This window comes from Typopeltis vanoorti, chromosome 24 (genome assembly GCF_054136105.1).
Source record: "Typopeltis vanoorti isolate ZY-2024b chromosome 24, IOZ_Tvanoo_1.0, whole genome shotgun sequence".
Classification (NCBI taxonomy): Eukaryota; Metazoa; Arthropoda; class Arachnida; order Uropygi; family Thelyphonidae; genus Typopeltis; species Typopeltis vanoorti.
In genome coordinates this window covers 41,690,722-41,713,000 of record NC_143572.1, presented here as the reverse complement: position 1 = coordinate 41,713,000, position 22,279 = coordinate 41,690,722, and the positions used below count along the sequence as shown (strand labels likewise).

The following is a 22,279-nucleotide window of genomic DNA, read 5'->3' as shown; positions in this document are numbered from 1 at the left end:
CATTTGTAAGCATGTAAGGAAATGATTCCATAAAATCATAATGATGAATTATCTACACTCCATATATCAACCTAAAGTTAGCATACATTAAGTAGACAATTCTAATGTACCTAATTTTTCCATTAAAATAGTTTGTTTATAATAAAAAACAAATTTTAAAAAAATTAATAACATTATCACTTTAAGCAGTTCTGCAAAAATATTTTTTTTTTAAAAAAATAGAATTATAATGCAGAGGGAGAGGAATGGGGGGGAAAAGTCCAAGTAATTTTGGACCAAAGGGTAGTTTAACAATGAAACTACTAACCAGCAGCAGATTGACATCTACTAGACTAATGATGGTTAATGTCATAATTATTCACATAATATTCTGATCAATTTAAAACTGATCAGCATTGATTTTTCAATGGTCAATATTTTAAGCATATTTACAAGAACTATTGTGAAATCTGAGACAAAGTTAAATTAAATCAAAGAACTATCAGAGTACCTTTGCACAAATTTGATGAGTGTCAAAAGTTATAATGCAATTTATTAAACACCAACTGCTTTTGGCTTGTTTATTTTTATATATATATATATTTTTTTTTAAATATTGATCCCATACATGAGAGGTCAAGAGACCTATAAGTACATCTGTGCCTTGTGTGAGGTGCAGATGAGGACTGAGATAGAAGTTTATAAATGTTTTTTTTGAAGAGCTATAAGTCGTAATTGTTTAGGTGGTAGGGAGACCAAAGAGAGAAAAGGAAAGATACTTCTGTTCCAGAAGAAAGAGATGGATGGAATAAAAGAGGAAGAGGAGAAGCAGGTTCAGTGTGTTTGCAGTTGCACAGTAAAGGGATGCTGGACAGCTGGCGGTGGTGGTGCAACTGAAAGTGCAGGAATGATAGTTGCCAGTTCACTGGAGCAGTGACCATGGAAATACATATAAAATAGACACAGTGCTGAAACACTGCATCTGTGAAATAGAGGTTGAAATGAATCTGTAAGAGAGGTATCATTAATAAGCCTAATTGCTTGCCTCTAGGCAGCATAAAGGATTTTAGGGGAAGTTTTAGGTGCACCACCCTAAACATGTGATCAATATTCTAAGCATGGGAGGATTTGGGATTTAATACAGTTAGGAACTGGTTGGGTGTAAAATTGCCTTTTGAATGAAAGAGAATGCCATGTTTCTTGGATGCTGAGGAGGCTATTGATGTGATGTGTTTATGCCAGGAGAGACTGGAGGTAAACGCTAGTCCAGGCAAAGAGATCCAATCTTATCTGGTGATTTGTGTGTTACTGAGGGTAAGGGTAGGTAAGCTAAGATCTCTTTTGTGAGAGAAAAGGAGAGATTGTGATTTGGTGGTATTGAACATGACATGGTTGTCCTCGCTCCATTGAAGGATAGTATGAAGATCAATGTTTAAGGCACTGGTTATAGATAATCTTGTAGCCTGGGATGTCAGAGTGACACATGGTTTGCCAAATGAGTAGGATGAGTGGAGAGTACTATCTTCAGCAAAGCTGCAGATAGGATTAGTGGTGATTGCGAGTAGGTCATTTATGAACAAGAGAAAGAAAGTAATTGAAAGGACAGAGCCTTGAGATACTCTAGCACTGATGGTGAAGCTCAAAGAGAGGGAGTCATCTATCATGACTTACAGAGAACAACCTAAGAGAAAGATGGCTACCAAATTACAGAGGATGGCAGGGAGACCAAAGGATGGCAATTTGTTAAGCAGGCCATGATGCCATACATGGTTGAAGGTTTTGGAAATGTCAAGGGCAACAAGTTTCTCTGAACCTTTCCATGGCATGAGTCCAGTGGCGGGTGATATAAGCTACGAGTTAGTTGTGGATCTTTAATGGCGGAATCCGTACTGGTGATCGCTGATTAACTGGTAGGCTTCTAGGTAGCAAAGGAGTTTGCTATTGATGACTTTCTTCATTATTTTGGAGAGGACTAAAGTGATGGTCATTGATCGGTAGTTTGATGGTTGACTTCTATCACCCTTTTTAGGAAGAGGATGGATATGAGATGCTTTCATGCATTGGGATAAGTACCAGATATGTATAGCAGATTATAGAGACGATGCAGGATGGATGTTAATTCTAGAGCACAATGTTTGAAATCAACTGGAGAGATGCCATCAGGAGTTTTTGGTCCTGATGGGATTTATTTGATCCTTATGAAAAAGACTTCTGCTTCTAGTCCAGCTTGGTCAGTGTGTTGGAATAGGTGAGCCTGTTGGAAATGTGGACACTGAGGTCACCCAGAAAGATGACCTCACTATTTGGATAGCTGGATTGTAGATAGCTGAGTTTCATGGAAAGGAATGTGAAGAGGTCAGAACAGTTAGTGTTTGGAGACCAGTAAATACAACAAAGGAGTGAGTGTTATTAAATGGGGCAAGGAAACTTTGAGCCAGATAATGTCAAAGCAGGGGATTCTAAATTAGCCATTCTCTGGTAGGCTGTGTTGGATTTCACAAAGGCAGAGATATCATGCTACCCTTGTAGCAAAAAGAATTGTGAAGTATGTAGTTTGGGCACCAGATGTGGACAGTAGGAGATGTAGTTGCAATCTGGGTTTCCGTCAAGAATAGGATGTCTGGTCAGGAAGACAGCAAGTGATGAACATCATTTATGTTTGCATTAATGCCACAGATGTGAAAGTGAGTTTTTTTGTGATGAGATTCTAGCTTTGTTTGTGTATTGTGTCTGTTTGTGATATGATTACTGTTATTATTTGTAGGAGCCTTCATAAGTTTGATCATGATTAGCTGGAAAAATATAGTGGGGATGATGTGCAATGAGAGAGAGAGAGAGAGAGAGATTCTCGAAAATAACTTCCATACAAAGAGAAACCAGTCTCCATACCATGACATGGCCTCGACAGTGCCTCCCCCCCCACATAACAGAGTATGTTGCAGAAAGATTATGCTCCAGTTGACCATGTAGTCTTCTGACTTGTTACTGACAGGTTCGGGCAAGTGAGCTAACTGGCGACCAGCCTGCAGCACCACTGTTTTAACTGATGTACCCTCAAAATGGAGGAGGTTATGGGTCTCAACACATATGGCTTATGGTCTCAACTCAATTTTGTTTTTACTAAATCAGCCATAACAACAGTCTATCTACCAAGACTCTTTGTGCCCTGCAGTACATAAGGCTGAGATACATCTTCTCCAGTTATTCCTGTCTTCTGATACTAATTCTGCTTCTCTCCAGCTCTTCCAACTAGCTGTCATTTTTTTGCTACCATTCTTTGCCAAGTTATTTCGGGTCTTCCCCTTCATGTTTCTCCTTCATGGACCCATGTCAAAGCTACAAATGGAATTTCTCCTCTGTCTATTCTCAGTACATGGCCAATCAATTTCCATCTGCATCTTTTTTATTTCACTGGCAATACATTATTGATTTGTCTGTTTATACAAATCATATGTAACTTAATTGTATATAGAACTCAACAAATGGTCTCACCAAAACTGAAAGGATTCAACAAATTTTAACAGAGATCTTAAATACCATATTTCACCATATTAATAATTCCATTTAGGCTGAATGAAATATCAGTCTGAATCATTTCACAAATAAAAATGTGTTGCTTGAAACTAAAACTGAATTGCATGAATATCTTGATTGCATCCTAAATCCCATCAAACAAGATCAGAATTACTGTAATGTATAATTTCAAGATGTTCAGTCCCTTCGTGTCCACATCAACAAACCACCACTCCAATGCATCCCTTCCTGTAAGAATGGATTCAGGTGCCATTAAATTAATTTGTCATTCTTGGACCTCTTTTTATATCCTCCTATTGCCAATGTGCATTTCAAGCCAAGATTAGGACCCATTATTATCGTTATTTCTAAGACCATCTCATTCCTCCATACACATTTTTAACATGTCAAGCTAGTTTAGTCAGATTTCTACCAACTAGCACTCTAAACAGATTTTTCACTTAAAAATGTGGTATTATATATCCAGTGCTTATAGAATGATTTGAATTGGCTGGAAATGTGGATAAATGATAATGGTTATCAAGTTATGCACTTTAGCATGATCAAATTTCCAATGGCATATTCACTGAGGCTAGGGATCTTGGAGTTTTAATGGATAGGAATTTGAAGTTTATAACGTTCAAACAGACACTGACATATCCTCGCATGACTTATGCTTGAATAAAAAAGTCATTTTGCCTCTTTACAAGGCCTTGATATGACAGTACATGGACTACAATATGCAGATTTGGTCTCTTGAGTTCAGAGGGGATAAAGAAGCTGCAGAAAGGGTGCAAAGATTATATCAGGCTCATAGAATGTAGATTATGAGGAGATTGCAAGTAAGTGGACTGCAGCCCTGGTAAATAGAGAAAGAGGAATGATACAACAGAGGTCTATTATTTCTGAATAGGTATATAGGACGTAGATAAATTTTTTCATAATATCAAAGATGCAAGAGAACACAGAGGCATCCATGGAAGTTAAGTTTGTGTGCAGTTAAGAAAGAAATAAAAGCTAGATTTCTCTCTCAGAGCAATAGGTGAATAGATATTTACCTGTTGAAGTGATGAGTGCACCTAGCATGAATGAGTTTAAGAGAGGGTATCGCATCTGGTGTGGATGATGTATGGCCTCTCTCAATGAGTCCTTTACTAACTGGATGTCTCAGATGATAATAATAATAGCCATACTATTGTCTCACCCATAATGACTAACCTTTGTGAAGTAAATAGTATACAATTTATTATCTTCAGACCTTCATGGAGTCAAAGACTCATCAGGGGAGGTCTCTCTATCATACACACAGCTAGTCATACATGCCTTTCATATTCACATTCTCTACAGACCATCATGCTCTCAAGCAATGATTTCCAATCGTTCACCACTCCATATAAAAAACCTGCTTCTCATTCCTTTGCTCACATCCTCCTTAAACAGCTTCTAGGGATGACCTTGTTCCCCCCCCTCCCAAACTTCTACTATTCTGTGAAAAACCACTTTAGTATTACTCTGATAAGAACCCCTTACCAACTTATAAGTCTCTATCATGTCAGCCCTCCTCCTATCCATTAGACTCTGTAAATTGCATCTTTTAAACTTTTTTTTTAAAACTCTGCCACTGCTGGTCCCAAGCCTGGGTGAGAAAGGAGGAGGATTGTACTTGTGGCTAGCAACCACAATACATCAAAAATCTCCCACTATAGAAACCTCAAATATTGAAAGAAATCAGACTAGTTCTGTTGAAAAATCACCAAAGGAAATGATGCAGGTTGATGAAAGCACTCTTAGAGAAGCTAACAGGCGGAAGGCACTTGGAAAAGATATCCTCGCACCCAAATCTACAGCCAAAATTGGATGTTGGAACATCAGGACAATGTACAAATCTGGGAAAGCACATCAAATAGCAAAGGAAATGGATAGATACAAAATACACATAGTAGGACTAATTGAAACCAGATGGAATGGGACCAGTGAGATCAGACTAACATGAAATAAATATATCATACATTCTGGAAACCACAAAGATGAAGAACATAGCAGGGTTGTCACTCTGATGATGACAGTGGAGGCAAGAAAGGTACTGTTGGAATGGAACCCAGTATCAGAAAGAATAATAAAAGCTAGGTTTAAAACCAGATACAAAAATATTACTGTAATAAACATCTATGCTCCTACAAACAGTGCTGAGTGAGAAGAAAAAGAAGCTTTTTGACACTTTCTACAGAGAGAGAGAGAGAGAGGGAGAGGGGGGGGGAACAGAGTAAGATAAGAGTAGCAAAAGAGATGTGATCTTACTTCTGGGAGACATAAATGCAATGGTAGAAATGAAACAGCTGGGAAAATCCTGGAATGAGATCAAGAAGGAAGCAATGAACAAAGTCCAATGAAGAACAATAATTGATGCCCTATGCTCCACAGGGAGTGAAGAGAATAAGTAAGTAAAACAACTTTTTTTATATTCACCATTCCAGAGACAAGACACCATTTTAGATCACCATTAGATCCTCACTATCGCTTCATCCTTTCGAAAACTAGATGACCAAATAATCTGTCTGCAGTAGTTCATTTTTGGCCAAAACAATAATGGAACCATACCGTAATTTCCTTACTTCTACAAGTAAGTGTCTTCTGGATCATTTCCAGAATTCAATGTGCTGTCTTCATAATTTTAGCATTGCATCCTCTAAATTTTAGATCCTTATCCACCATCATCTTATTTCCTTCACCTCCTCCAATATATCCCCACCAAGTGTAAACGTTACATCCCATCTCTGATTTCTGAATTTTAAAACCTTACATTTTGTCACACTGAACTGATAATCCCACTTCCATATGCCCATTCACTTAGTCTATTCAAGTCTTCTTGTAAAGCCACAATATCTGCTATACTCTTCATAGTTCTTCTCAACTTTTCATCATCATCATCTGCAAACAACTGAAAATTCCCCATCTAAACCTTCTCTGATATCATTAACATACAGTTTAAACAGTAATGGCCCTCAAACAGATCCTTGAGGCACACCACTAATGACTCTCCTCTTTTGGGATACAGCTCCCCACCAAACACAACTTGCTGATACCCATCACATAGCAATCTCCAATGCAATAATCTAATATCCAGCCCCATTCATTTTAGTTTTACTATCAATTTATCAAAAGCCTTTGCAAAAATCTAAGTAAACCACTGTGTATCCCTCTCCCTTGTTCGCACCTGTCACCTTATTGTAATAAGTAATAATCCTCACTGCACTTTTGCGACTCCTTACCAATTGAGTCACCCTCCATGCCTGTTCTTTGTGCTCCTCATGGAACTTATTATTACCACTCATTTAACGTTGCATCTATAATGCCTTTTCCCTCTATACTGCATGCTTATCTCTTCATTCATTCATTTCTCATCGACTTATTTAATCTTCTTCCCACTGGAATACATTTAGATATTGCTTCTGCTAAACAGTTCTTAAATAGCATCAAAACAGCATTGATCTCCTTTCAAAAAAAAAAAAAATTCCTCATTGCATGCTACAGCTGAATTCATTGTGTCCTAAGCAATACCGTTCCTGTCTTGTCTACTCATCGAGAAAGGATATTCAATTTTTTTTTAATTCCACACATTTTCTTGAAAAAAATCAAGGATATTTAAATACAGGAGTCACATATGTTAGTAAGTTTTAACATTGTTTCTCTATTTACCAACATTCCATTATTAGTTTACTATATGATGATTTCATTCCTGATGTGAAATTTTCTGAATTTGTTATACAATCAGGATATTTCAGCTAAAAAAAAAAAATAAATAAATAAGATCCATAAACAGATCAAAGTCAGGGGTAGTCCTCTGTCTTTGGCAAACTATTTTTTGAACCATCTGGAAGATACCTTGTTCTCATCCATTCATCCTCAACAGTCCCTATGGTTTTGTTACATCGATGACATTTTTGATGTTTGGCTTCATTCTGAAAATGAACTTACCACTTTCCTACATTGAATCAATAAACTTCACCCATGTATTCAATTCACCATGGAAAAGAAATGCTGGTAATGCATATAATTTATAGAAAATGCTGGTAGTTTATCATTCTTGGATATATTTCTTACTTGCACAAAATAAGAAATATAAGTCTGATAATATTGGAGTCTTGACACGAAACAGATTGATTTGGAGGAAAATTATAGATAAGAAGTTAGCAATTACGTAAATTTTTCATGTAGTACTATCATATTCTGTACACCCCCTGGAGGGTACATGGCAAGAATTGGATGATGATGATGATATCCTTTCATTCAACAGCTTTAACTGCTAAGATGAAGCCTTGAATGTTAATGGTTTCTTCTGTTACTTTATTACTTTAGTAAGAATTGAAGTGAACAAAGTTGGATAATAATTTGATCATAAAAACTTGCTACCCTTTTTAGGAATGGGTTGAATATATGCAAATTTTCAACTTGCAGGCAGATAGCCATGGAATAGGGGTAAGAAGGAAGGAGATAGAACAGGAATCAAGAACAAACCCTCTATACTATTGAAGAAACACCATTAGGACCAGGAATGAAATAGAAACATCCAGTATAAAGAGGTGGAAGCAGAGATGGACAAAAGCTATGGATGATATAGCTTTGACAAAAGAAGAAAAAGCATAACTGTATGCCACTTGGCCATGATGTAAGTCTCCTGCTTTAGCTTATTAAAAATCAGTTTTGGATGTCTTCACAATTTGCTTGCAACATTTTGAGCTTTTCAATTAACAGTAAAGGAAGATGGAGAATTTGATGAAAATCAATTGTGATGTGCCCAATTCTTGAACAACCTTGGTATACTTCTTGGAGAACTACAGCTCAGATAAGGGAAAAGAGAACAAAATGACTGCAAGTAACTGAAAAAAATGGATAAAAGCACTGTTAATAAGAGTAATGAATAATGAAGTAGAAGAATTCAGACAAGTGTCGATGAAAGAGTGAAATGAAGTCTGTCTGCATGTGGAGGATGACAATGAATATCTGAAGAAGTGATTGTGATGCAGATGTTCAGAAAGTTTGGTAGATGAAGAAAGCATCACAGGATGATGGTTGTGTGGTATGGTATTATTAGATGGGAGGTATGATAAATAACAGGGTGCATAAAGTATATTCTCCAGGTGACAGTGAGACAGATGACTGATGCTTGATTAGAAGGAAATTAGTGAGAGTTGTGGGCATGAATAATTAGAAGGCAAAAAAAAAAAAAATGTGGAAAGTGATGTAAAGAAGTTGTGGTTGTAAGGAAGTGTGTGTGTGTGTGTGTGCAGATATCCTTGAAGCAAATCACTGGGAGAATGATCAAATGATATTAAATAAAGATCCATGTTCTGAAACACAGAGTGTGAGGGATGTCAAGCTGAACTTACCTCTTATTCCAGATGGATTGATTGTTGGAAGGTGAGAGTCACAGGGACAGAATTCAATAAGTACAATATTTTCAGAGAGAACAGATGGAAATGGGGGGGAAAGGTTTGCTAATAATAGAACAAGAACTGAAAGCCAAAAAGAGCAGAAGTCCAGCAGGAAGACAGAGGTGCAGAAGGGAGAGCATTTGAGGCTAGCTACCTGGAGTGAGACAGATACCAACAAGGTGAAATATTTACTCAATTGCCACAGCATCCTTAAACGAGGAATGGTCACAGAGAGGAAAGGAACTGAAATTTAAACTACTGCTAAGAGAAGTACTTAAGACAGCATGTAACAGAAGAGAGACTGGGTTTGAAAGTGATGGATCTGTTGATAGTGTCAAAGAACTTGGTAGTAAAGGTAGCCACACTACCTTCAACTGGGTGAGAGTGATAATGCAATCTTGGCCAGGGAATTGCCAAACGCAGAATTTTCAGTTAAGAAGGGATACATATGTGGAATTACAAAGTAGGTAAGACAGCTAAGGAACAGTGGCATGGCATATGAATCTGGAGAGGAAAAATGTTAGGAGTGCATTATTATTATTATATGGGCAACTCCATAAAGTCCTCAGACTCATTGAGAGAGACCCCTAAACATCATACCAAGCACTATCCAACATTGTAATGTAATGTAATATCTGTCATACTTTGCTTTGAACTCATTCACAGTCATGGCACCCACAACAGACTAACAACCTATTCCACTCATTCACCACTCACCAAGCAACACCCTTGCTAACTACACTCTTGCTCGGTTTCAAAGGATGGCCCCTAGTTCTCCCACTACCAAAGTTGTTCTGAAAAATTGCCTATGTATTAATCTTGTAAAGACCCTTCAGTAATTTGTATGTCTCAATCATATCACCCCTTTTCCATCTGTCAACCAATTTTTGTAATTCACAAATCTTCAACCTGTCCTCATAAGGTTCATTCTATAGACCTGCTACCATCTTGGTCAACTGCCTCTGGATCCTCCCCACCTCCTCCCCAAGAAATCCAGGTGACCAGATCTGCACACAGTAGTCAAGATGGAGGTCTCACCAAGGGCTCTATAAAGAGGTATTAATAACCTGCTTTTCTCTGCACATCAGGGTGTTATTCAGTAACCAAGTAATCCGAGATGTATTAGACACTTTTGCATGTTTTACCCATCAGAAAATCATGTGGCTCCCCCATATAGTATTCCATTTCTTCTACATATTCCTGTATTTTTCTGTTAATCAACTTCTCCAATAGCTTGACTATAACTCCTGATATGCTGATCAGTCAGTAATTTGATAACTCAGTCTTGCAAACATCCTGTATACAATGGAACCATTTCCCTCTCCCTCTTTCCACTCCCTTAAGGTTTATCCAGAGACTTAAATTAAACATGGTCAAAGGCACAGCTAATTCCCTAGCACTTCTTGTAAAACTCCAGATGGTATACTATCTTATCCCACAGCTATATTCACATCAAGGTTCTATAACATCCTATGCATCTCCAGTTCATTTACCTCTATTTCCATAAAGTCCTTACTTCTCTTGCTACTGCACTATATGCAAAATGATATACTCTTGCAAAGTACTCACTTAGTAATTCTACTATTTCATCTGATTCAGTTAATTGCAACCACTGGCATTCATTAAAATTATTCCTCCATAATCATTCTTCCTTTTACTTTTTTTTTTATATCTGATCCACACACGAAAGGCCACATGACCTATAGACATTAGTGCTGTGTATGAGCAAGAAGAAGAAGAAAGGAGATTCTGTTCACATTTTGCTTGAACAGCAGAAGGTTGTAATCTTTGGGGAAGGCAGAGTGGGAGAGACTGTTCCAAAAGACAGAAGTAGATGGAATGAAAAAGGAGGCAGTGAAGTTGGTACAGTGAGTTTCAAGATGGGACTGTAAAAGGGCGTTGGTTAGAAATAGTTCTTTGTTTTAATGATTTTGGAGGAGAGTGGAGGTATAATAGTGGCCAATTCAGCAGAGAGCTGTCCAAGAAAGTATTATCTGTAGAAGAGGCACAAGGCAGAAACTGAACGTCTGTGAGAGAGGGATTGAAGTTTGCATACGAGAGAAGTCATTAATTAGCCAGATTATCCTCTTCTGGATAGAATCGAGCAATCTTAGAGAGGATTTTGGTGCACCACCCAAAATATGGGAGCAATATTCTATGGCTGGACAGATTTGGGCTTTGTATAGAGTTAGCAGCTGTGAAAGTGTGAAGCAGTGTCTTGTGCAAAAAAGTACACCAAGTTTTTTGGTGGCTGCAGAAGCTATAGTTGAAATGTGGTTGTGCCAGGAAAGATCTGAGGTGCAGGTCAGTCCAAGAAGAGAAATCTGATTATGCTTGGGTATCTCAGCATTACTGAATAAGGGATTAGTGGTAAACATGCTTTCTCCAATGCATATTTTAGTTAAGAGGGGGTATATGTGGAATTACAATTACTTAGAAGATTGCTTGGAGCATTCCCATGGCATGTGAAACTGCAAAGGGCTGAATATTCATATTGCATAGAACCAGGAAAATAAATCAAATGGGAGTTAAATGGATGAATACCATCACTGCCATGGCATGCGAAACTGTGAAGGACTGAATATCAGTATTGGATAAGAAGTGGTAAGGGAGTGTTTGTGGGAAGTAATAGCAAACTGCATACCTAGAATCAGGAGAATAAATCAAGTGGAAGTTAAATGGATGAATATCATCATTAAGCAGGAGCTACAAAAAGAAAAAAAAAGTGGATGGAATTCAATGAGAAAGGTGACCAGCCGACAAACACAGACAAAGCACAGGCCAGAAGGGTAACCAGTGTAGTAAGAAAGGCAAAATCACAGTATGAAAGGAAATTGGCAGTATAGGCAAAAAAATTATACTCAAAGAACTCTTTGGGATTATTTTTTGCCTATACTGCCAATTTCCTTTCGTACTGTGATTTTGCCTTTCTTACTACACTGGTTACCCTTCTGGTCTGTGCTTTGTCTGTGTTTGTCTGCTGGTCACTTTTCTCATTGAATTCCATTCACTTTTTTTTTTTTTTTTTTTTTTTTTTGTAGTTCCTGCTCAATGATGGTATTCATCCATTTAACTTCCACTTGATTTATTCTCCTGATTCTAAGTACCACATCCTATCCAATATATTGATATTCAGCCCTTCACAGTTTCACATGCCATAGCAATGATGGTATTCATTCATTTAACTCCCACTTGATTTATTCTCTTGATTCTAGATATGCAATATCAATATTCAACCCTTTGCAGTTTCACATGCCATCGCAATGCTCCAAGCAATCTCCTAAGTTTGTGATACTTACCAGCATTGTAATTCCACATATACCACATCTTAACTAAAATGTGCATCGGAGAAAGAATGCTTGAAGAATGAAGTATCAGACAATATATCCAGAGTCAGGCAGAAGTTAGATGAGCATTAACAATAAAATTAAATATGAACTGAAGAAAAAGTTGTGGAGGATATATAAAGCAAAAATGATCAGCAAATTCATGAGAGCAAGACAAGTGATTAGTATGATAAGGAAGACAAAAGCATATTATTTGAAGATGCAAACTGAACAGGGAAAATTCCCAAGAGTTGTAAAAGGATGACTACAGAAGGATGACTTTAATGAATGGTACGATGTAACAGAAGCAGACAAAATACTGAACTTACTGAGTGATCATTTTGCAAGGACTTACAATACAGGTGGTGATACTGTGAATGAGTTCAAGGAGAAGCATGATAAGTATTGTTGAATATCAATTAGTATAGATCTTCCATGCGGAGTCTTTGACTACATGGAGATGCCCAAGAAAATAATATAATTACTATGAAAAGGCAACACATATGGAATAATAATCTACTTCTTATTATAATTTTCTGCTTAAATAGTAATCTTCCTATATAATAAAGCATCATAACAGCAAGCAAAGCAAGTCAAGAATACAGCAAACAGTTAAATTTAAACAGTTATATTTTTTTAAAAAAAAAGCATGCACATCCAAATCACTGTAGCTTCAGTTTGAGTGTTTTAATATTATTATTATTATGACACCTCCAGGGAGTCCAAAGACTCATTGAAAAGGGCACCTACTCTACAGCTCATTCAATGTGGAAATGCTAGTGGTGGACGGTAGATGGTGTTGGTGTAGTTATGGTTAGAATTCAGCCAAAAGGCTGCAGGTTCGAATCCACAGCCTTTTGGCTGGAGAATAGATATGCTAACTACTCGGCCAACCAGGCCAGCATGGCACTAGCATGTTCAAGAAAAGCAAATAATGAAGGAATGGGACAGTAATTGATTAGAAGCAGAATTTAGTTATCAAGACATTATTATTCAAAACCTCCATGGAGTCATAAGACTCATTGTGAGAAGCCCATCGTAAACAATACCAAGTCTATCATACCATTCCTTAAACTCATTCACTGTTAGTGCTCTCACTACCCTATCAGGAAATGCATTCCACTGTCCAACTACCCTCTACGAAAAAAAAAACAACTCTCCACTTTTATTTATTATTAATTTTTACTTATTTTAATTTTAATTATTAATTATTTTTTATTTAATTATTAATTTATAATAGGTTATTAGTAATAACCATTAAGCAGGCTTAATATACAGCTTCCTTGTACACAACTCTTATACCTATCAGACAACCAATTCCCAATCCAATTCAATAAACCTGATATCTAAACCCATATGCTGCAACATAAATATCAGCTTATGCTGTATCCTGACAAATTCAAATGCCTTTATCAAAACAGTAGTATATATCTTTCCCTCATCAATCACATGCCTCATAACAAATCCATGGTGACCCTCACATATAATGTTGGAGGTTTAATGGATTTTTTACAACACTCAAAAAGGATTAAAAAGAAGTTTCTGGGAAATTCCCATGCTACTCCTCTTAAACACTATTAATATAATTAACGGCTATTTTAGCCTGTTTTTGTTTAGGAGTGTCCCTTATATTTAATACATTGGCTAACATAACTCAAAAGGGGTATATATATATATATATATATATATATATATATATATATATATATATATATTTTTTTTTTTTTTTTAGGGCATTATGGGCAAGTATAGAAGACAATTATGGCAGAAAAAAAATGTGGAAAAATTATGTACATACCTTGTTTTTGGTTTAAAGATGCCCTCTAAATCCAAGCTCTTGATGAAAGGTTGTATGTAAATGGGGGGGGGGGAGAACATGGGGATGTGCTTGAGACACGGGAAATAAGTTTGGGAACCCGGGTTACTATTAATAATATATATATTTATATATATATTATTTATATTATAAATGTTCTTTCTCCCCCCCCCTCCATTTACATACAACCTTACATCAAGAGCTTGGATTTAGAAGGCATCTTTAAACCAAAAACAAGGTATGTACATAATTTTTCCACATTTTTTATTCTGCCATAATTGCCTTCTATACTCGCCCATAATGCCCTAAAATATATATATACCCCTTTTGAGTTATGTTAGCCAATGTATTAAATATAAGGGACACTCCTAAACAAAACCGGCTAAAATAGCCATTAATTAGATTAAAAAGAATTTAATACTTCCTATATTTCGTCCTAGTCACTAGGACATCTACGGGGATTACAAAAATAACTAATGTAACATAACACAAATATCATACAATACTAAGCCCAACCACATGGGTGACACTAAAGTCCTATGTAGGTGGATCGGCCTCTAAGGGCGGTTGTAGGTGGCCCGCAATATAAAGTAGGATCTTTGGTGATGAGTGTTTCCCAAATTTTCGGAAGCTTGATGCAACCGTATTTATTAAGATTTGGTTGATTTCTAAGAGCTGCTGCTGCTTCTAAGAATAGTCTCTCTTTCTTGAATTTGTTGTGATGGAGCATGGTGGTTTTCTTCCATGATACTCTGTGAGTGGTGTCCAAGACATGGTTAGCCAAGCCTGAATGACCATAGTTGTGTTTACAGATGTAAGACTTGTGTTCCTCTAGGCGGATGGATGCTGATCTGCCTGTCTGTCCAAAGTACGCCAGCTTACAGGAACAGGGTACTTTGTAAACTCCAGGCAGAGAGAGAGGAGGGAGCTGATCTTTTGTAGAACGGATAAGGGTAGCAAGTTTGCAGTGGGGTTTATATGCTGTGTGTAGGTTGTACTTTTTTAGAATCTTGGCTATTTTTTCAGATGTGCCACGGATGTAGGGTATGGTGATGGCATTTTTAAATTCTTGTTGATGAGAAGGACCGGGAATGGGAGAGAAACTAATTATTTTTTTGATACTGTGATCGCTGTAGCCATTGGAGAGGAAAGTGTTGTGTATGTAGTTAAGCTTAGTAGTGAGGGCAGTTCCACTGGAACAAAGATTGTGGGCTCTCTTGGTAAGAGTTTTAATAATGCCATATTGTTGAGAGGGGTGGTGGTGTGAGAGTTTGTGAATGTATCTGCATGTATGTGTGGTAATGATACACTTGCCTTCTGTATACAGTGAAGGCAAGTGTATCATTAGGCAGGCGTGTGACTAAGGTGTCTAGGAAGGGTAAACAATTGTTCTTTTCCTTTTCCATTGTAAACTGGATTCTTGGATGTAGGCTATTGAGATGACTGAGGAAGGAGTCTAATGTGTCTGGGCCATGAGGCCAAATAGAGAACACATCATCTACATATCTTAGCCAGATAGAAGGTTTGAGTGGGGCTGAGTCTATGGCTCGTTTTTCAAAATCTTCCATATAGAAATTAGCAAGGGGGGGAGAGGGAGAACCCATGGCAGTTCCCTCTATCTGCTTGTAGATTTTGTTCTTCCAAGAAAAATACCCAGAGTTAATGGCAAAGGAAAAGAGATCTAAGATGTCAGAAGGGAAAACTTTGTAAGAGAGATAAGGTGTCAGTTAAGGGAATATTAGTAAACAAAGAGGCGATATCAAAGCTTACCAATATGTCTGCTTTATTCAAGGTTAAATTTTCTATGAGGGCTTTAAAGTGGGTCGAGTTTTTTACATAGGAAGTGGACCTTCCAGTAAGGGGGGGGGGGGGTCAGAGAGTTGGCCAGCTGTTTAAATAGTCTGTAGCAAGGTGCATTGGTGGCATCTACTATAGGTCTGAGTGGGGAATTGGGTTTGTGGATTTAGTTATCAAGACATTATTATTCAAAACCTCCATGGAGTCATGGAGGTTTGTAAAAAATCCATTAAACCTCTAACATTATGTCTTCACATAATGGTGAAGGTTTATACACGAATTCCTCACATATATTAACCTCATCTGCCCAATGCTGTATACAATCTCTCAATAATTTCTCCAACTGTTACCAACTATGGATGATTAATAGTCTATAGTTTGATATTCCATTCTACAATGACCCTATCTTACCCTCCTTCCAACTCCTGGACACCTCTCCCATAGCCAGACTCCCACTAAAAAGCCAAATCAAGGGAGCTGTAAGCATGTACTCCTTAGTACATTCTCTTAAAGCATGTAGTGAAATCCCATCCAGTCCCATTGCCTTATTGACATCCAGAGTATTTAATATTTGTAACACACTCTCCTCTTGTCACTTCTAAACTTTGAACCCTCCCCATCTCTTTAGTAATAAAATCTTTTCTAGGATGAAATATGCCAATAAAGTGATCATTAACCAACTCCACCATGTCTTCTGCGTCAGAACGAAAAAATTTCATCAGATTTTCCATGGATTTTAGAACTAATCTCTTCCCATATTAAAGTTTTGAATTCCTTACCATGCTAGTCACTTTCTTGCCTGAGTCATATTCCTCATGCAACTGCTCCCCAACCCTCTCCTTATACTTTTTCCCATAACCTCTTTTAAATCTCCAGTTCCCATTTGATATTGTTAGTCATCCACTTTACACCAAATCATGTTTTCTTTTTCATTCAAGATGTACAACTTGCTACTGCTGCTAAGAAACAGTTCTCTGCTAGTTGCCATGCAGAAACGAGTGAATCTGATGATATTTTGTCCTTCCAATTCTTCCACCCATGGAACTGACCCCAAGCTGATCTCTAAGATGATTATAATCACCTGCCTTATAATTCCACATAAATTCTTTTATTCTTAATACTTCTGCATGTCTATTCATTCCCCAGGTCAAGACCACATGGTCACTCACTCCAAATGAGGACAGGGCTAACAATTCAGTTAAAATCTAGTCCTCTGATGCTAGGATCAAATCCCAAACTATTGCGCCTCATGTTCCTTCTTCTATACATTGCCTCAAGCATTTGTACAAGAATTCCAGAGATGCTGTTTCCTTACTACTAGATGCTGTTTCCTCTTCCCAATTTAGACTGCTGTAGTTAAAATCTCCCACAACGATCCCTCGTTTTTGCACTTGTCAAACTTAACTGCCTAAACATTTCTGACTCTTCAAACTCTGTATTCTCTGGTCTATAGCAACATGGCCTGTCCTGTCCACCCCCATCATATACTCCCAAAACCATTAGTGCCATTTCTCTCCAAATCCTCTGTGCTCTGAAAGGACATCACTTATAATAAGCAACATTCTACCACCACCATGGTTGTCATTCTATCCTTGAAATGCACTATATTCTTACATTTCTATTCCTGTCAGCAGTGTGATAATGAGGGCGTGGAGAAAGAGGCACCTGCCATGGGTGCAAAAAACATATAACATTTTTGTCATTTTTGGGTTGGGGGGGGGCACATTAGACACTTTCCATTGGCGCTTCATACCCTCATTATGTCACTGCCTGTCAGTATATCATCTGTCAAACAGGTTTCACTGATCCCAATAATTTTTGGACTGGCTGAAGCTATCAATGCCCTTAATTCATCTCCTTTATTCCTGATACTCCTTGCATTCGTATATCCTTCTGCAATGCAATATTAATGCATTGTCTATACCTATTATTATTCATTCCCCCAGACTATATTTGACTCAACACCATATATTCCTCCATCTCCCCAGCATCTATTCCCATAAGAAGCCACCCCCATCCACCCTGATAACTCTTGTTTCCCTGCATTAATGCTCTCTCACCTGCCCAGAGAACAACATTCTCTCCAGATGACTATGTCCTTCCTCATTCAAATACAGTCAGTCTCTTGCATACAGCTCTCTTCTATCTTCAAATGCAGTCCAACCATCCACACAATCCAAGCCATACTTTCAGCATTCTCGCTATAATGCTTCCCCTCCCCTTTTTTTAACTTGCACCATATGTGCATTTGGCTTCATAATGAAAATAAACAATTATTTATTAGTTTTTTTTAGGAGTTTAAAAAAAAAAAGACAAAGAACAGACGTTTATAAGTAAAAATTTTATTATTATTATTATTATTACAAGCAACCTCCAGAGAGTCAAGGACTCATCAAGAGAAGTCACACATCACTCACACCATGTCATACCTTCTCTTGAATTCAATCACACTGTCTGCACTCACAACCCCCAAAGGCAAGCCATTCCAGTCATGCACTGCTCTATTAGAGAAAAATCTAGCACTCATCCCTTACTTGACTACATTCACTCACATATTGATGGCTCCTCTCATCTTGTCTGACCCTCTCAGAAGTTTATGTCTCTATCATATCACTCCCTCTTTCTCCTGTTTGCTAGCATCTGCAGTCCACAAATTCTCAATCTCTCCTCATAATCTACATTCCACAGTACCCATATCATCTTTAGCACTCTTCTTTGCATCCTCTCCACAGGATCTGTATCACCTCAGAAACCAGATCTGCACACAATACCCCAGATGAAGTCATATCAAATTCTAGCTTATTTATATCATTCTGTAAATGCAGTGTATATATATTATTTAAGTTTCTTAAATCCTAAAATGGAAAATACTGTTTTACAGCTTTATTTTGTAATCAGAATAACAGCTATTGCATTTTCATTACAAATACAGAAAACAACGTGTATCAGTTGCAGATAAGAAGTCTAAGTAATTTGTAAGTGTATTTCACTATAATGGCTGAATTATATCAATTTTGGAAATAATTATATAAATCTATAATTACAGTACATCAGATCTTGCTGCTGGGGGGAATTATCCATGTAAAAGTCTTTAAACACACCAATAGGGACATACCATCATTTTTGTTTTGTAGCCAGATTTCTTTTTATGCTCTTCCATCCAGGTATCGTAGGTCTATCAGCATGTTAAAGTTAGTGCACTGAATTTTCAGACAGTATCAAAGAATATAATTCAAAATGAAATATCATTTTGCCAATGATAAGTTGAAGCAGTTGCACAATAATGTCGATGAATTATGTTTGTTATCATTATTACAAGAGATGACCTCCAGGGAGTAGGACATCCATGGAGGTCTGATGATGCCAAAAGTTAATAGGCATATAAATAAGATAGGAGTGAAATGCATATAAAAACAGTGAAATTAATATATGTATATTATATTTATTTTTTTTTTAAACAACACCTTGGATATTGAAAGGTGAAAATGAAAAATAAATTTGGTATATGTAACATGGTAAGTGAGGGGGGGGAGGAGTAGTAGGCCCTTTTCCATGTTTTCTAAAACAAATAATCTCAATTAATATCCAACAAGAAAATCAAGCTTATAATTGTAAATTATAATTATAAATGCAATTAGAATTGCATTGAGTGAGTACTTGACTGTTATTTATCAGTCAAACACAGGAACATAAAGCCTTATTGTTAATATATTGAGAATCTCAATTGGAGATTCTAAATTCTCTGAAAGTCTCTTCCTTGAATTTTTTAACTAGATGACATCTTACTTAAAAAGAACACAATATTCATCCTTCCCCTTTAATCTGACCAATTAAATTAAACAGAGCCTCCATAGCTCAGTCAGTATAGACGAAGCCCTTTAGCCAGAGACACCTGGGTTCGATTCCCATCAGTGACATGAGGAACCTTTATCTGGTCTCTTTTGACTAAAGGTGAGTAAGTCTCATACTGAGGGAGAGGGTTTTTTCCTCCGGGAAACTTGGGTTTTTCGTCCCTCAAAACAGACAAACCGGCCAGTAGAACACACATCATTTATAGACAAGAATACAAAGAGGTATAGAGGTAACTGCCTTATCCTTGTATTATGGTTGGGAAGTACAAGGATACTTAGAAGGCTACGGGTGCTTAAGTGCCTGTTAAAGCCACTGATGGATGGATGGATGGAATTAAATTAAATTAAATTTACCAATAGACCAATGCATACTGTACTCTAAGATAATTCAAACTAGTATCAACGCTTACTAAAAGTAGTTTTTCTCCACTGTAGAATCTAAGTTCAATGCAAAAAATAACACTAATATAAAGTTTTTCCATGAATACATAAGTTATGATTAAAAACTACTGAGACCAGAAACTGAGTTATTATAATAAAATAATGAATTCATTTTTAATATTTTGCCTTTTGACAAAGGGAGAAATGCTCTGCATCAAAATTTGCATTATCAATTTTATGAATTATGCAATTATCAGTCATTAAAATCAAATAAAAATCCATGAATCTTCCGAGAATCGACTAAATTTCAGATCACTGAAGAAAACCAAATTTCAAAACATAAAACGAAATATAAAACAAAATATATCTAAAAATAAAATACTGACTACCATTATATGCAACTTTTGAATTTCGGTTATGCAATCCACGTGCATAATTAAAGCTCTTGGAGTTGAAATATTTATCCACATTTGATGTGATCATAAGTTATTAATATAACATCAAATGGACAAAGTTAAATTTTTCATGTGTGGAAGGGGAAAAAAATAAAATTGAAAATATAGTTTTCGTGCAACTTCTCTGGAGAGCATTAAATTAGTTTAGGTGTTAAATGCATCTGTTAACATTTAGATTCAGTCCTTTTCAAAATATCTAGTTATTTTCAAATTAAAACGAATAATTCCGTTTATGAAGTATAACGTTACACCTATTCTAATTTAAAACAACATTCACGATAGTGAAAAAAATCATTGAAGCATTTTTGTTGGAACCAAATGTTTCTATGAATACTAATGAAATATTTTACACCAATTTGACTATTTGCCTTCCTTAGTGATTGTGATGAATATTTAAAAATATGTGATTTCACTCATTCATTGTATAAACACAATGTGCTGGTTAAACAAATTTAGTATCAGTAATCCTAAAATAGTTACCATAAAGTGTGAGGTTTCCAGCCTCCAGATACGCTTCTCATTCGCTTTTATCAATGATGCCCAGAGTTTACCATTCAACGATATAACAGCTGAATTGTTTCTTCCCAGTACTGACATGCATGGCTGCTCTGTCAAAAATTGACTTGTCACCAGAATGAAAATAGTCACTTAACATTTTGAAAGGGAGGAAAGAATGTATGCTTTATCATCATATCAGCAATTATATATCTTCACGACAGATAATTTCATATATTATTACTTCTACATCCGTTGTGTAGTATGTATATCAGAATGTTGAAATAAACGCTGTCTACAAACATGTATGAGTAGATGGTGTAAGTGACCTGGCAGAAGTAAACATCTTTTTAAAAAAAAATATATAAAAAAAAAAAAAAAAACGACAAGACATGAAAAATGTCTTGTACTACTCTACTAAGCACACATTAGGAAAGGAAAAACAAATATTTTAAATCCACAAATACACTTTCGTTCTATTCTGCGCAACTTCGCAAAATGCAACATATACAACTTGCATTTATACATATGATATGAGTAAGGTTTCCGAATAATAAATAACACACACTAGACCATTCCAATATGACTTGCATGTCTCCCAAGACACAGGTCAAGTGACAGTAGCGAAATTGTTGTTGCAGTTGGATTTTGTCTTATTTTTAAATAAAACCATATAGTATTAAACTGAAATAAACTTAATTTATTTAATGATCCTTATAGACTGGCAAATATTAATTGTCTCATGATTTGTATTTGATATGTAAATAAACAACATGTTGCCTTCAATGCATGAAATCAGTTCTTATATCGAATTCATTTTAGATTTTTTCAATCTTTCCCGAGCACACATTTTATATTAAATTAACAGCAGCACCTTCATCCGTCCGACTGTTCTGTCTGCCTTTCTTCAATATGTACGAACTTAACAGCACTCTCTGACTGGGAAGATTTTGATGAAATTTAGATTTTGGTATCTTCGTTGAAATATGCCGAGCCATTATTTGTTGACATTTGATGACCTTATCAGTTTAATCATGGATGGAGGTGAGGAGAATTGTATCAAACCTGCACAAGAGAGGTTTCAAAACATACACCACAGCAGTACCAGTATGATGATAAGTGGTCAAAGAGAAAGAAGGAACCTTTTCTGTATCTTGAAGAACTGACGGTCTTAGTCTTCAGTGCAAAACATTGTAACGAAAACTGTGTTTAAAAAAAAACGTATAATATATAT

General features: G+C 36.5%; 1 protein-coding gene across 2 annotated transcripts in view; it reads right to left on the bottom strand.

Annotated features, from left to right (window-relative positions):
• The window catches only part of LOC150093130 (ankyrin repeat and IBR domain-containing protein 1-like), a 424,458-nt gene extending 403,129 nt beyond the window's left edge, over nt 1-21,329 (bottom strand). For both annotated transcript variants that reach the window (XM_090413306.1, XM_090413307.1), the window contains exon 1: nt 21,031-21,329. The gene's annotated coding sequence lies outside the window, so the exon portion shown is untranslated. The remainder of the gene's footprint in view (nt 1-21,030) is intronic.
• Nucleotides 21,330-22,279: the final 950 nt, after the last annotated feature.